This window comes from Equus przewalskii, chromosome 7, assembly GCF_037783145.1.
Source record: "Equus przewalskii isolate Varuska chromosome 7, EquPr2, whole genome shotgun sequence".
NCBI lineage: Eukaryota > Metazoa > Chordata > Mammalia > Perissodactyla > Equidae > Equus > Equus przewalskii.
The window spans coordinates 41,613,161-41,627,760 of NC_091837.1; the positions used below are offsets into that span (position 1 = coordinate 41,613,161).

Consider the following 14,600-nt stretch of genomic DNA (forward strand, 5'->3'; position numbering starts at 1 on the left):
GGAGAAAAAGGAAAAGTAAAATCTTAAGAAAAAAAAAAAGGGATCCTCAATCCACTAGCACTCACTGAATGCAAACAGGAATGATGTATGAAGTGTATCATGCATTTACTGTTATTAGAAAACTGCTACTGAAACACTTTTATGCAGGTCCTGCAACAATTTACTTATGTTTAAAAAACCCTGCAAAATTTAAAACCCTAATATATATGTCAAAAGTAAATACACAAGAAAAACTTAAAGATTCTGGAAAATACATACACACACTAAAAAACAAATTTATTTCCAGGTTTTCCTTCTAAATTAGAAAACCTCAGTTGCACAAAGCCTTTAACTGACAGGTTTTGTTGTTTTCTTTTGAATTCATCTTAAGTATTCCAAATAAACCTAAAACATATAGCTCATGATTCTGTCTGATACTGGCACCAGATGAGATGTTGAGGGACAACGTTATAGCTGACCTCCAAAAGGTTACCTAAAGGAGATTTGTGAAGAGGCCTCAAACTAAATCTAAAACGGATCTCCAAAACCTGCTCTTGTTCCAGTCTTCCCCATCTTAGCTGGCAGAACCACAGACCACATGGTCAACAAGAACAGTTTCCGCAAGTCAAGCTCACCTGCTTCCTTTCCCTGCGCCCCTCTATGCAAGCACCAAATTCTGTGGCTTTTACTCCTCAATTTATGCTCATCTCTCTTCTCTTCACCAGTTCCACCACTAACTCCTTCAGGCCTTCATTCTCACCCACCTGACCTATTGAGCTCACCCTAACTCCAGCTTATTGTTTTTTTCCTGCTTTTTCCTCCCCTAGTATATAGCTGTATATTTTTTTTAGTTGTGGCACATGGGATGCCACTTCAACATGACCTGATGAGTGGTGCCATGTCCACGCCCAGGATCCAAACCGGGAAAACCTCGGGCCGCCGGAGCTGAGCGCACGAACTTAACCACTCGGCCACAGGGCCGGCCCCGTCCGCCAGTTTATTCTTATCTCAATCTATTCTTCACACAAAACACAGAATTCTCTCTATAAAACACAAAATTTATGTTTAAAACTCTTTGATGTAACTCTACTATATAGAACAAACCTATTTTAAAACCTACTTCTGTGGACCATTCCAGACTCATCTGCTGCCATGGTTCCTTCACATAAAAAACTCTAACTTATCAACTGATTTTACCCTGTATGTTCATATGCTGCTCTCCAGACTTCAATGCTCTTATTTTTTATCTTGTTGGCTTGAAAATACACATCCTTAAAAACTCAGCTGAAGAAATCCCTCTCCTATGAAATGCGAAGCAAGTTGACAACAGTGACTCCATTTTGTACCCTGGACTCCATCTTGTTAAAAACATGAAATTGTGCTGACCCTGCTCACTTGGCAAAAGGGAGTTATTTGCTGAGAAAGGGCTTTCTGAAGGACTGTCCAAAAATATACCTTTTCTGGTGGCAACAAAATGTCCTTGAGTAAGCCAATGACCTGTAACATAAATCTACCCTCCCTAAAACAACTGAGGCGACTGGTCTGGGCTCTCCTTTTTGCTAATAAAGACTCCAGACTTTTACTCCTCAACGGGATACTTTTCTGGCTGCTGAAGGAACCTGCGTTCCCCAAATTGCAATTCTAAGACCCCGAATAAATGCTCTCCTTTTGTTCTGCAGTTGCTGCGTTTTGCTAAGCTGATAGAAACTTCCCTGACTCTCACAAAATTAATTTCTCTCTCCTTCTATTATCCACTTCTCACATTCCAGAATAATTTACTTCCAAGTCTGCCATTTTTTACTGTGACCTTCTTGGCATGTACAACTGTGACTTAATCATCTTTATTCTCAGGACACACCACAGTGCCTACTAACTAGTAAGAACAAAAATGGGTATTGAATTAGATCCTTAATATGCCTTAACAACAAGCATGTTTCTTTTTAATGAGTTTTTTATTGTGGTAAAATACAAATAACATGAAATTTATCATCTTAACCATTTTTAAGTGTACAGTTAAGTGGTATTAATTAAGCACATTCATATTGTTGTGCACCTATCATCACCATCCATCTCCAGAACTCTTTTCATCTTGAAAAACTAAAACTCTATACACATTACACTGTAACTCCCCATTCTCCCGATCCTCAGCCCCTAGAAACCATCATTCTACTTTCTGTCTCTATGATTTTTGACTACTCTAGGTACTTCACGTAATTGGAATCATACAGTACTTATCTCTTTTTTTTTATTTTTGGAGGAAGATTAGCCCTGAGCTAACATCTGTGCCCATCTTCCTCTACTTTATATGTGGGACGCCTACCACAGCATGGCGTGCCAAGCCCGCACCCAGGATCTGAACTTACGAAACCCAGGCCACTGAGAAGCAGTACGTGCGAACTTAACCGCTGCACCACCGGGCCAGTCCGAGTACTTGTATTTTTGCGATTGGCTTATTTCACTTAGCACTAAGTCCTCAAGGTTCATCCACACTCTAGCATGAGTCAGAACGTCCTCCTTTTTTAAGGTTGAGTAATATGCTATTGTACGTATATATCACATTTTGCTTAGCCATTCATGCACTGATGGACACTGGGGTTGTTTCCAAGTTTTAGCTACTGTGAATAATGCTGCTATGAATATGGGTGTACAAATATTTCTTCAACACCCCACTTTCAATTATTTTGGGTATATACCCAGAAATGGAACTGTTGCATCTATTTTTAATTTTTTTGACAAACCACCATACTGTTCTCCACAGCAGCTGTACATTTTACATTCCCACCAACAGCACAAAACGTTCCAATTTCTCCACATCCTAGCCAACACGTATTTTCTGTTTTTTTGATATAGCCATCCTAAAGGGGATGAGACGGTATCTCATTGTGGGTTTTTTCTTTTTTTTTTACTTTTTGTTGAGATTATAATAGCTTACAACCTGGTGAAATTTCACTTGTACATTATTATTTGTCAGTCGTGTTACAGGTGCACCACTTCACCCTTTGTGCCCACTCCCCACCCTCCCTTTCCCCTGGTAACCACTAATCTGTTCTCTTTGTCTACTTAAATTCCACTTATGAATGGAGTCATGCAGAGATTGTCTTACTCTATCTGGCTTATTTCACTTAACATAACACCTTCAAGATCCAGCCATGTGGTTGTGAATGGGATGCTTTTATCCTTTTTCATGGCTGAGTAATATTCCACTGTGTATATATATACCATTTCTTCTTTATCCAATCATCTATTGATAGGCACTTAGGTTGCTTCCACGTCTTGGCTACTGTAAATAATACTGCAATGAACATAGGGGTGCATGGGACATTTGGAACTGCTGACTTTAAGCTCTTTGGATAGATACCCAATAGTGGGATGGCTGGGTCATATGGTATTTCTATTTTTAATTTTTTGAGAAATCTCCATACTGATTTCCATAGTGACTGCACCAGTTTGCATTCCCAGCAGCAGTATATGAGGGTTCCTTTTTCTCCACAACCTCTCCTACATTTGTTACTTTTTGTTTTGGTTATTTTTTCCGTTCTAACAGGTGTAAGGTGATATCTTAGTGTAGTTTTGATTTGCGTTTCCCTGATGGTCAGTGATGATGAACATCTTTTCACGTGTCTACTGGCCATCCATATATCTTCTTTGGAGAAACGTCTGTTCATGTCCCCTGCCCATTTTTTGATCAGGTTGTTTTTTTGTTGAGTTGTGTGAGTTCTTTATATATTATGGAGATTAACCCTTTGTCAGATATATGACTTGCAAATATTTTTTCCCAATTGGTGGATTGTTTTTTTGTTTCAATCCTGTTTTCTCTTGCCTTGAAGAAGCTCCTTAGTCTGATGAAGTCCCATTTGTTTATTCTTTCTATTGTTTCCCTTGTCTGAGAAGACGTGGTGTCCGAAAAGATCCTTTTGATACTGACATCAAAGAGTGTACTGCCTATATTTTCTTCTAGAAGCCTTATGGTTTCATGTCTTATCTTTAGGTCTTTGATCCATTTTGAGTTTATTTTTGTGAATGGTGAAAAAGGTCAATTTTCATTTTTTTACATGTGGCTGTCCAGTTTTCCCAGCACCATTTGTTGAAGAGACTTTCTTTTCTCCATTGTAGGCCCTCAGCTCTTCTGTCGAAGATAAGCTGTCCATAGGTGTGTAGTTTTATTTCTGGCCTTTCAATTCTGTTCCATTGATCTGTGCACCTGTTTTTGAACCAGTACCAGGCTGTTTTGATTATTGTAGCTTTGTAGTATGTTTTGAAGTCAGGGATTGTGATGCCTCCAGATTTGTTCTTTTTTCTCAGGATTGTTTCAGCAATTCGGGGTCTTTTGTTGCCCCATATGAATTTTAGGATTCTTTGTTTTATTTCTGTAAAGAATGTCATTGGGATTCTGATTGAGATAGCATTGAATCTGTAGATTGCTTTAGTTGTTATGGACATTTTAACTTTGATTATTCTTCCAATCCATGTGCATGGAATGTCTTTTCATCTCTTTATGTCGTCCATCAATTTCTTTCAGGAAACTCTTATAGTTTTCGTTGTATAGCTCTTTCACCTCCTTGGTTAAATTTACCCCAAGGTATTTTATTCTTTTTGTTGCCATTGTGAATGAGATTGTGTTCTTGAGTTTTTTTCTTAGTTCGTTGTTAGAATATAGAAATGCTACTGATTTATGTAAGTTGATTTTATACCCTGCAACTTTGCTGTAGCTGTTGATTATTTCTCATAGTTTTCCAATGGATTCTTTGGGGTTTTCTATACATAAGATCATGTCATCTGCGAACAGCGAGAGTTTCACTTCCTCATTGCCTATTTGGATTCCTTTTATTTCTTTTTCCTGCCTAACTGCTCTGGCCAAAACCTCCAGTACTATGTTGAATAAGAGTGGTGAGAGTGGACACCCTTCTCTTGTTCCTGTTCTCAGAGGGATGGCTTTCAGTTTTTCCCCATTGAGTATGATGTTGGCTGTGGGTTTGTCATATATGGCCTTTATTAAGTTGAGGTACTTTCCTTCTATACCCATTCTGTTGAGAGCTTTTATCATAAATGGATGTTGGATCTTGTCAAAAGCTTTTGCATCTATTGTGATGATCATGTGGTTTTTGTTTCTCATTTTGTTAATGTACTGTATCACGTTGATTGACTTGCAGATGTTGAACCATCCCTGTGTCCCTGGTATAAATCCCACTTGATCATGGTGTATGATCTTTTTAACTTATTGCTGTACTCATTTTGCCAGAATTTCGTCGAGGATTTTTGCATATATGTTCATCAGTGATATTGGCCTGTAGTTCTCCTTCTTTGTGTTGTCCTTGTCTGGTTTGGGGGTCAGCCATAGAATGTATTAGGAAGTGCTCCATCTTCCTCAATTTTCTGGAATAGTTTGAGAAGGATAGGTATTAAATCTTCTTTGAATGTTTGGTAGAATTCTCCAGAGAAGCCATCTGGTCCTGGACTTTCATTTTGGGGGAGGTTTTTGATTACTGTTTCAATTTCTTTACTTGTGATTGGTCTATTCAGATTCTCTAGTTCTTCCTGCTTCAGTTTTGGGAGGTTGTAAGAGTCTAAGAATTTATCCATTTCTTCTAGGTTGTCCAATTTGTTGGCATATAGTTTTTCATAGTATTCTCTTATAATCTTTTGTATCTCTGTAGTATCCACTGTGATTTCTCCTCTTTCATTTCTAATTTTATTTGTCTTCTCTCTTTTTTTCTTAGTGAGCCCAGCTAGGGGTTTCTCAATTTTGTTTATTTTCTCAAAGAACGAACCCTTTGTTTCATTTATCCTTTCTACTGTCTTTTTTTTGTTTCAATTTCATTTATTTCTGCTCTGATTTTTATTATTTCCCTCCTTCTACTGACTTTGGGCTTTGTTTGTTCTTCTTTTTCTAATTCTGTCAGGTGCCATTTGAGATTGCGTAACTGACATTTTTCTTGTTTATTGAGGTGATCCTGTATTCCAATGAATTTCCCTCTTAGGAGTGCTTTTGCTGTGTCCCAAATTAGTTGGTATGGCGTGTTTTCGTTTTCATTTGTCTCCAGATAATACTTGATCTCTTCTTTAATTTCTTCAATGATCCACTGGTTGTTCAGTAGCATGTTGTTTAATCTCCACATTTTTGGCCCTTTCCCAGCTTTATTCTTGTAGTTGACTTCTAGTTTCATAGCACTATGGTCAGAAAACAGCTTGATATTATTTCAACCCTCTTAAACTTGTTGAGGCTTCCTTTGTTTCCCAAGATATGGTCTATCCTTGAAGAATGTTCCATGTGCACTTGAGAAGAATGTGTAACCTGCTGTTTTGGGATGGAGTGTTCTATGTATATCTGTTAAGTCCATCTGGTCTAGTTTTTCATTTAATTCTGCAGTTTCCTTGTTGACTTTCTGTCTGGATGATCTATCCATTGGGGTTAGTGGGGTGTTGAGGTCCCCTACTCTTATTGTATTGTTGTTGATGTCTCCTTTTAGTTTTATTAACAGTTGCTTTAAATACTTTGGTGCTCCTGTGTTGGGTGCATATATATTCATAAGTGTTATGTCTTCTTGGTGGAGAATCCCTTTTATCACTATAAACTAACCCTCTTTGTCTATCTGTTTTGCCTTGAAGTCTGCTTTGTCTGATGTAAGTATGCCAACACCTGCTTTCTTATGTTCATTATTAGCTTGGAGCATCGTCTTCCATCCCTTCACTCTGAGTCTGTGTTTTTCTTTGGGGCTGAGGTGTGTTTCCTGGAGGCAGCATATCGTTGGATCTTGATTTTAATCCATCCTGCCACTCAGTGTCTTTTGATTGGAGAGTTCAATCCATTTACATTTAGAGTAATTATTGAAATGTGGGGGCCTAATGCTGCCATTTTATCGCTTGTTTTCTGGTTCTCTTACATTTCTTTTGTTTCTCATCCCATGATTTTTGGACTACCAATTCAGGTAGGTAGTTTTCTATACTGGCTTTCTTCTTATTTGTAATTTGTGTCTTTATTCTTGTTATTTGTTTAGTGGTTACTATGTGGTTTGTATAAAACATCTCATAGATGAGATAGTCCATTTTCTGATAGCCTCTTATTTCCTTAGATTAAGCTGTTCCATCCCTTTCCTCTTCCCCTTCTAGGTTGTTCTTGTCAGGTATTTTTTTTTCTTCCTTCTTGTGTTGTAAGTTTGTGGTTAAAATGACAAGATTATATTTATTCTTGGTATTTCCCTTCCTTTTATCTTTAATGTTATAATTAGCCTTTGCTAACCTGTTCTGATGGAGAGCTGCAAGTTTCTGCTTTTCTCTTTCTACTTATCTCCTTTGCTTTAGGTTTTGTAACCCCTTTCCTTTTGTTGTTTTTTCAGGTATGAGGGTCTTGTTGAGCATTTCTTGTAGGGGATGTCTTGTGGTGATGAATTCCCTTAACTTTTGTCTATCTGGGCAGGTTTTTATTTCTCCATCATGTCTGAAAGATATTTTCACTGGATAGAGTATTCTTGGCTGCAAGTTTTTGTCCTTCAGAGTTTTGAAGATATCATTCCACTCTCTTCTAGCCTGGAAGGTATCTGCTGAGAAATCTGCTGACAGCCTTATGGGGGTTCCTTTGTAGGTTATTTTCTTCTGCCTTGCTGCCCTTAGTATTTTCTCTTTGTCATTGACTTTTGAAAGCTTCACTACTATATGCCTTGGGGTTGGTCTTTATACATTGATAAAAGTTTGGAGATCTGTTAGCTTCTGTCACATGGAATTCCATCTCTCTCCCCAGGTTTGGGAAGTTCTCAGCCATTATTTCTTTGAACGGCTTTCTGCCCCCTTCTCCTTCTCTTCTCCTTCTGGGATACATAAAATCCTTATGTTGCCTTTCCTAATTGAGTCGGATATTTCTTGCAGAGTTTCTTCATTTCTTTTTAGTCTTAGTTCTCTCTCCTCCTCTATTTGCAGCATTTCTATATTCCTATCCTCAAAATTGCTAATTCCGTCTTCTATATTATCGACTCTACTGTTTAGAGAATGCAGATTTTTCTTAATCTCCTCCATTGTGTTCTTCATCTCCAACATTTCTGACTGGTTCTTCTTTATAGTATCAAGCTCTTTTGCGACATAGCTCCTGAACTCGCAGAGTTGTCTATCTGTATTCTCTTTTAACTCATTGAGTTTTTTAATGATGGCTATTTTGAATTCATTGTCATTTAGTTTACAGACTTCAGTGTCTTTGGGATTGTTTTCTGGGTACTTGTCATTTTCCTTCTGTTCTGGAGATTTAGTATATTTTTTCATACTGCTTGATGGCATGGATTTGTGCCTCCGCATAGAGACAGAGTTTGGTTACTGCTTCCCCTTGCTCCTACTTGGGGGGGGGGGGGCAGCAGCTATGTAATCTGCACCAACCAGGATCCCTGTCAGCTGTTCCTCACCGAGGCTGGGCCCCTCCTCGTGATCACAGTGGCCCTGTGGGGTCTCTCACCAGCTGTGGGGACAATCGCAAGGGGGCCTCCGGTTGCTGGTGCCTACTCTCACAGACTGCCTAAACACACTCCCTCCTTAGGGTCTGCAGCGGTGTTATGGGCTTTCACAGCAGCCAGGCGCAGGTTCACCTAGACTCGCAGCTCTGCCACCATCAGGGCCCACAAGATCTCACTTGTCCACTATGGGCCGCAGCAGAGCTATGGGTACCTACTGAAGTCTGTGGTTAGCTCACCCAGCTGTGCCACTTCTGCCCCAGGGCCTTCTAGCCTTATGAGTGCTGGGCTGGGCCTCTCCACTACCAGTGAGCAGAGGTTTTCCCTGTGGCTGCTGTGGGACTGCAGATTTTCTCCCTGGACCAAGGAGCAGTCAGGCTGGGGCTCCAAATTGTCACTACCCACTCGTGCAGTCCCTCTGGGTGTCCCTTGCCCCCTCCGGGCTGCAGCAGGGCTGTGAGTGTTAAATGCAGCCAAGGGTTGCTCAGCTGGCAACACCCCTTTTTGCCCCAGGGCTTCTCAGCCTTCTGATTGCTGGGCAGGACCTCTCCACTAATGCGTGGCAGAGGCTTTCCCTGCAGCTGCTGTGGGACCATGGATTTTCCCCTTGTAACAGGAAGCAGTCAGGCTGGGGTTCCAGATTGTCACCGCCCACTTACGCCATCCCAGTGCGTCACCCTTGCCTCCTTGGGGCCGCAGCAGGGCTTTGTTTGTTAGATGCCCCTTGCCTCCTTAGGGCCGCAGCAGGGCTTTGTTTGTTAGATGCAGCCAGCAGGTTGCTCAGCTGGCCAGGGCTCTTTCGCCCCAGAGCCTCACAGCGGTCTGATGCTGGGCACAGCCTCTCTGCTCCGGTCGAGTAGAGGCTTTCCCTGAGACTGCTGTGGGACTTTGGATTTTGCCCCTGGAGCGAGGAGCAGTCTCACTGGGGCTCCAACTTGTCACCGCCCACTCACATGGTCCCTCTGGGTCGCCCCTGCCCCCTCCTGGTCGCAACAGGGCTTTGTTTGTTAGATGCAGCAGGCACGTTGCTCAGCCAGCCAGGCCCCTTTTGCCCCAGGGCCTCCCAGCTGTCTGATTGCTGGGCGGGGCCTCTCAGCTAAGGCCAAGTAGAGGCTTTCCCTGCAGCTGCCGTGGGACCATGGATTTTCCCACTGGGCTAAGGAGCAGTTGCAGGTGGCTTAGCGCTACAGTCACCTGTTTCCAGAGTCACCCCACCAATGCATACACATGCTCCCCCGTGGTGCCGTGGCAATGCTATGGATGTGTCAGCCAGTAGAAAGTCACTTGCAGGTACTAGGCTGTCTGCGGGTCAGAGATTTTTCACCTATCTCCACCTCCTCCTGGGGGTAAGTCCGTACACCTTCCAATGTATAGCAGCGCGGGTCTCTCAGGCATCCTGAGATGCTGTGTGGATATCCTTTGTTGACTGATGAATGTCCAATTAGCTGTAGTTTCAAGGGGGAGAGACAGAGAAAACTGCTCACACTGCCATGTTGCTGATGTCTCCTCTGTGTCTCATTGTGGTTCTGATTTGCATTTCCCTAATGATTTGTGATGTTTAGCATCTTTTCAGCTTATGGTCCATCCCTATATCTTCTTTGGAGAAATAACTATTCAAGTCCTTTGCCTATTTTTGAATTGGGTTGGTTTGTTGTTGTTGAGTTTTAAGAGTTCTCTATAGATTTTGAATATCAATCCACTATTAGATATCGGACTTGCCAATGTTTTCTCCCATTTTGTAGGTTGCCTTTTCATGATGGATAGTATCCTTTGGTGCAAAGAAGTTTTTAATTTTCATAAAGTTCAATTTGTCTATTTCTTCTTTTGTTGCCTGTGCCTTCACTGTCATACCCAACAAATCATTGCCAAATTGAATGTCAGGAGCTTTCCCCTATGTTTTCTTGTAAGAGTTTTATACTTGTAGCTCTTAAATTTAGGCCCCTTAATCTATTTTGTGTTAATTTTTGCATACAATGTTAGGGAAGGGTCTAACTTCATTCTTTTCTACCTGAATATCCAGTTTTGCCAGCATCATTTGTTGAAGAGACTGTTCAACAGTTCAACATTTGTTCAACTGTCCAACTCTTCAACATTTGCCAAGTCCCCATCAAATGGTCTTGGGGCTCTTGCCAAAAATCATTTGACTGCATATGCAAAGGTTTATTTCCAGACTCTAGTCTATTCCACTCAGATTTGTGTGTCTATCTTTATGCCAGTACAACAATGCTTTGATTACAGTAGCTTTGTAGTAAGTTTTGAAATCTACAAAACTACTGAAGAAGAGTTAGTCTTCTAAATTTGTTGTTTTCCAAGATGGTTTTGACTATTAGGTACCTTGAGATGACATACTGAAACCTAAGAGGGATTTTTCTATTTCTGCAAAAAATATTGCTGGAATTTTGATAGGAAATTGCAGTGAATATGGAGATCACTTTGGCTAGTACTGACATCTTAATATAAATTCTTCCAAACCATGCACATGGGATATGTTTCCATTTACTTATGTCTTCTTTAATTTCTTTCAGTAATGATTGGTAGTATTCATTGTACAAGTCTTTCACCTTCTTGGTTAAATTAATTCCTGAGTATTATATTCTTCTTGATGCTATTGTAAATGAAGTTATTTTCTTAACATCCTCTACAGATTGCTGTCAGTGTAGAGAAATGCAACTGACTTTTTTGTGTTGACTTTGTATCCTGCTATTTTGCTGAATTTAATTAGTTTTAAAAGTTTTTCATGTAATCTTGCTTTTCTACTTAGAGATCATTTTATTTCTTCCTTTCCAATGTAGATGATTTTATTTCTTTTCCTTGCCTAATTGCTCTGGCTAGGACTTCCAATACTATGTTGAATATAAGCAGAAAAACAGGCATTCTTGCCTTGTTTCTGATCGCAGAGAAAAAGCTTTCAGTCTTTCACCATTAAATATAATGTTCACTGTTGGTTTTCCATATATAGCTTTCATTATGTTGAGGTAGTTTCCTTCTATTCCTAGTTTGCTGGGTTGTTTTTTGTTTACTTGGGTTTTTTTTTTCTTTTGGCTGAAGATGATTTGCCAAAAGCTAACATCTCTTACCAATCTTCCTCTTTTTGCTTAAGGAAGATGCGCCCTGAGCTAACATCCATGCCAATCTTCCTCCATTTTGTATGTGGGTCACTGCCACAGCATGGCCGCCACCAAGTACGTAAATTCAGGCCTGGGAACTGAACCCAGGCCGCCAAGGGGGAGTGTGCTGAACTTAACTGCTAGGCCATGGGGCCAGCCCCTGCTGAGTATTTCTATCATAAAAGGGTGTTGAAGTTTATCAAATGCTTTTTCTCCATCAATTGAGATGGTCATGTGGTTTTTTCCCCTTCGTTCTGTTAATGTGGTGTATCACACTATTGACTTTTGTATGCTGAAACTTTGCATTCCAGGAATCAATCCCACTTGGTTATGGTGAATAATATTTTTTGATACGCTGCTGAATTTGGTATGTTAGTATTTTGTTCATAAAGAATATTGATCTGTAGTTTTCTTTTCTTAGAGTGTCTTTGTCTGGCTGTGATATCAGGATGATACTGGCCTCATAGAATGAGTTAGGAAGTGTTCTCTCCTCTTCAATATTTTGGAACAGTTTGTGAAGGATTGGTGTTAGTTCTTTAAATGGTAGAATTCACCACTGAACTCATCAGGTCTAGGGCTTTTCTTCATGAGGAGATTTTTTTTTATTACTGATTCAATCTTCTTACTAGTTACAGGTCTGTTCAGATTTCCTTTATTTTCATGATTCAGTCTTAGATGGTTTTGTGTTTCTAAGTATTTGTCCATTTCATCTCTGTTATCCAATCTGTTGACATACAACTGTTTACAGTACTATCTCATAACCCTTTTCATTTCTGTAGAATTGGTAGTAATGTCTTCACTTTCATTTCTGATTTTAGTAACCTGAATTTTCTTTTTTCTCAGTCCATCTAGTTAAACATTTGTCAATTATTTGATCAAAGAACTAATATTTTCTCTATTGCTTTTCATAGTCTTGACTTTGTTTATCCCTGATTGAATGTTTATTATCTCGTTCATTATGCTTTCTATGTGTTTAGAAACTTTTTTCTACTTCCTTAATTTGTAAAGTTAGGTTGTTGATTTGAGAACTTTTTATTAAATATAAGCATTTATAGCTACAAACTTCCCCCTTAACACTGATTTCACTGCATCCCATGGGTTTTAGAATGTTGTGATTGTTTTGATTCATCTCTAAGTATTGTCTAATTTCCCTTGTGACTTCTTTAATTCACTGGTTGACTAAGAGTCTGTTATTTAATTTCCACAAATTTGTGAATTTCCAGTTTTCCTTATATTATTGATTTCTAACTTCATCACACTGCAGTCAGAGAAGATACTGTGCATGATAGCCACCTTTTTATATCCATTGAGATGTAATTTGTCACCTATCATATAGCCTATCCTGAAGAATGTCCCAGGTGCACTTGAGAAGAATGTGTTTTCTGTTGAGTAGAACATTCTGTATGTCCGTTACCTCTAGGTGGCTTATTGCATTGTTCGAGTCCTCTATGTCTTTACTTCTCTTCTGTCTGGTTGTTCCATCCATTAACAAGAGCAGGATGTTGAAATCTTCAACAACCATTATTGCAGAAGCTATTTCTCCCTTCAATTCTGTCAATTTTTGTTTCATATATTTTTACGGTCTATTATTATCTATGTAAATGTTTATAATTATTATACCTTTTGGCTGGATTGAACCTTCTATTAATAACGCCCTTCCTTGTCTCTTATAACCTTTCTGATTTAAAGTTTATTTTGTGTAAAATTAGTATAGCTGCCCCTGCTCTCTTTTGGTTACTACTTGCATAGAATACTTTTTTCCATCCTTTCACTTTAAATCTATTGGGGTCTTTGCATCTAAAGTGAATCTCCTATAAACAGCATATATTTAGGACATTTTTTTAAAAATCCATTCTGTCATTCTCTATCTTTTGTAGAGTTTAATCCATTTACATGTAATTACTGATAAGGAAGAACTTCTATCATTTAGCTATTGTTTTCTATATGCCACATAGTTTTTTTTGTCTTTCATTTCCTACATTACTGTCTCTTGTATTTAGTTGATTTTTTGTAGTGAAATATTTTAATTCCCTTCTCATTTCCTTTTGTGTATACTCTCTAACTATTTTCTTTGTGGTCACCATAGGGATTACATTTAACTTCCTAAAGTTATAGCACTCTAATTTGAATTTATGCCAGCTTAACTTCAACAACATACAAAAACTCTACTCATTTACAGCTCCATCCCACTACCCCTTTCAGTTACTAATGTCACAAAACTACATCTTTGTACACTGTGTCCCCAAAAACACAAACTAATCCATCAGTCTCTTAAATTACGTAGAAACAAAATGTGGAGTTACAAACCAAAGTTAAAATAAAACTAGATTTTAGACTAATAATTTTTTAAGGCATTAGTCTCTTAGATCATGTAGGAAACAAAAGTAGAATTATATACCATTGTTAAAATAATGCTATCTTTTATAATTGCCCAAGTAATTTACCTTTGCTGAGATTTCTTCAAATGGTTTCAAGATACTGTCTAATATCCTTTCATTTCAACCTGCAGCACTCTCTCTAAGATTTCTTGCAAGGAAGGTCTAGTGGTAACAAACTCCCTCAGCTTTTGTCTAGGAATGTCTTAATTTCTCCCTCACTTTTGAAGGACAGTTTTGCTAGATATAGGATTCTTGGTTGATAGGTTTTTTTCCTTTTAGCACTTTGATTATATCAGTCCACCATCTTCCGGCCCCCAAAGTTTCTGATAAGAAATTGGTTGGAAATCTTAAGAGGATCCCTTGTAAGTGATAGGTTACCTTTCTCTTGCCACTTTCAAGATTCTCTCTGTCTTTTGGAAGTCTGATTATAATGTATTCCAGTATGGGTCTCTTTGAGTTCATCTTATATGGAATTCACTGCACTTTTCAGGTGCTTATATTCATGTCTTTCATCAAATTTGGGGAGTTTTGGGCCATAGTTTCTTCAAATAATCTCTCTGCCTCTTCCTCTCTTTCTCTTTTATGCTTCTAGGACTCCTCGAACATGTATGGTAGTCTGCTTGACAGTTTCCCACAGGTCCCGTAGGCTCTCACCATTTTTCTTCCATCTTTTTTCCCTTCTGTTCCTCTGACTGAATAATTTTCAC

General features: G+C 39.1%; 1 protein-coding gene across 2 annotated transcripts in view; it reads right to left on the reverse strand.

Annotated features, from left to right (window-relative positions):
- MIB1 (MIB E3 ubiquitin protein ligase 1) overlaps positions 1 to 14,600 on the reverse strand; it is a 141,318-nt gene that overhangs the window by 60,299 nt on the left and 66,419 nt on the right. The gene's annotated exons all lie outside the window — the stretch shown is intronic.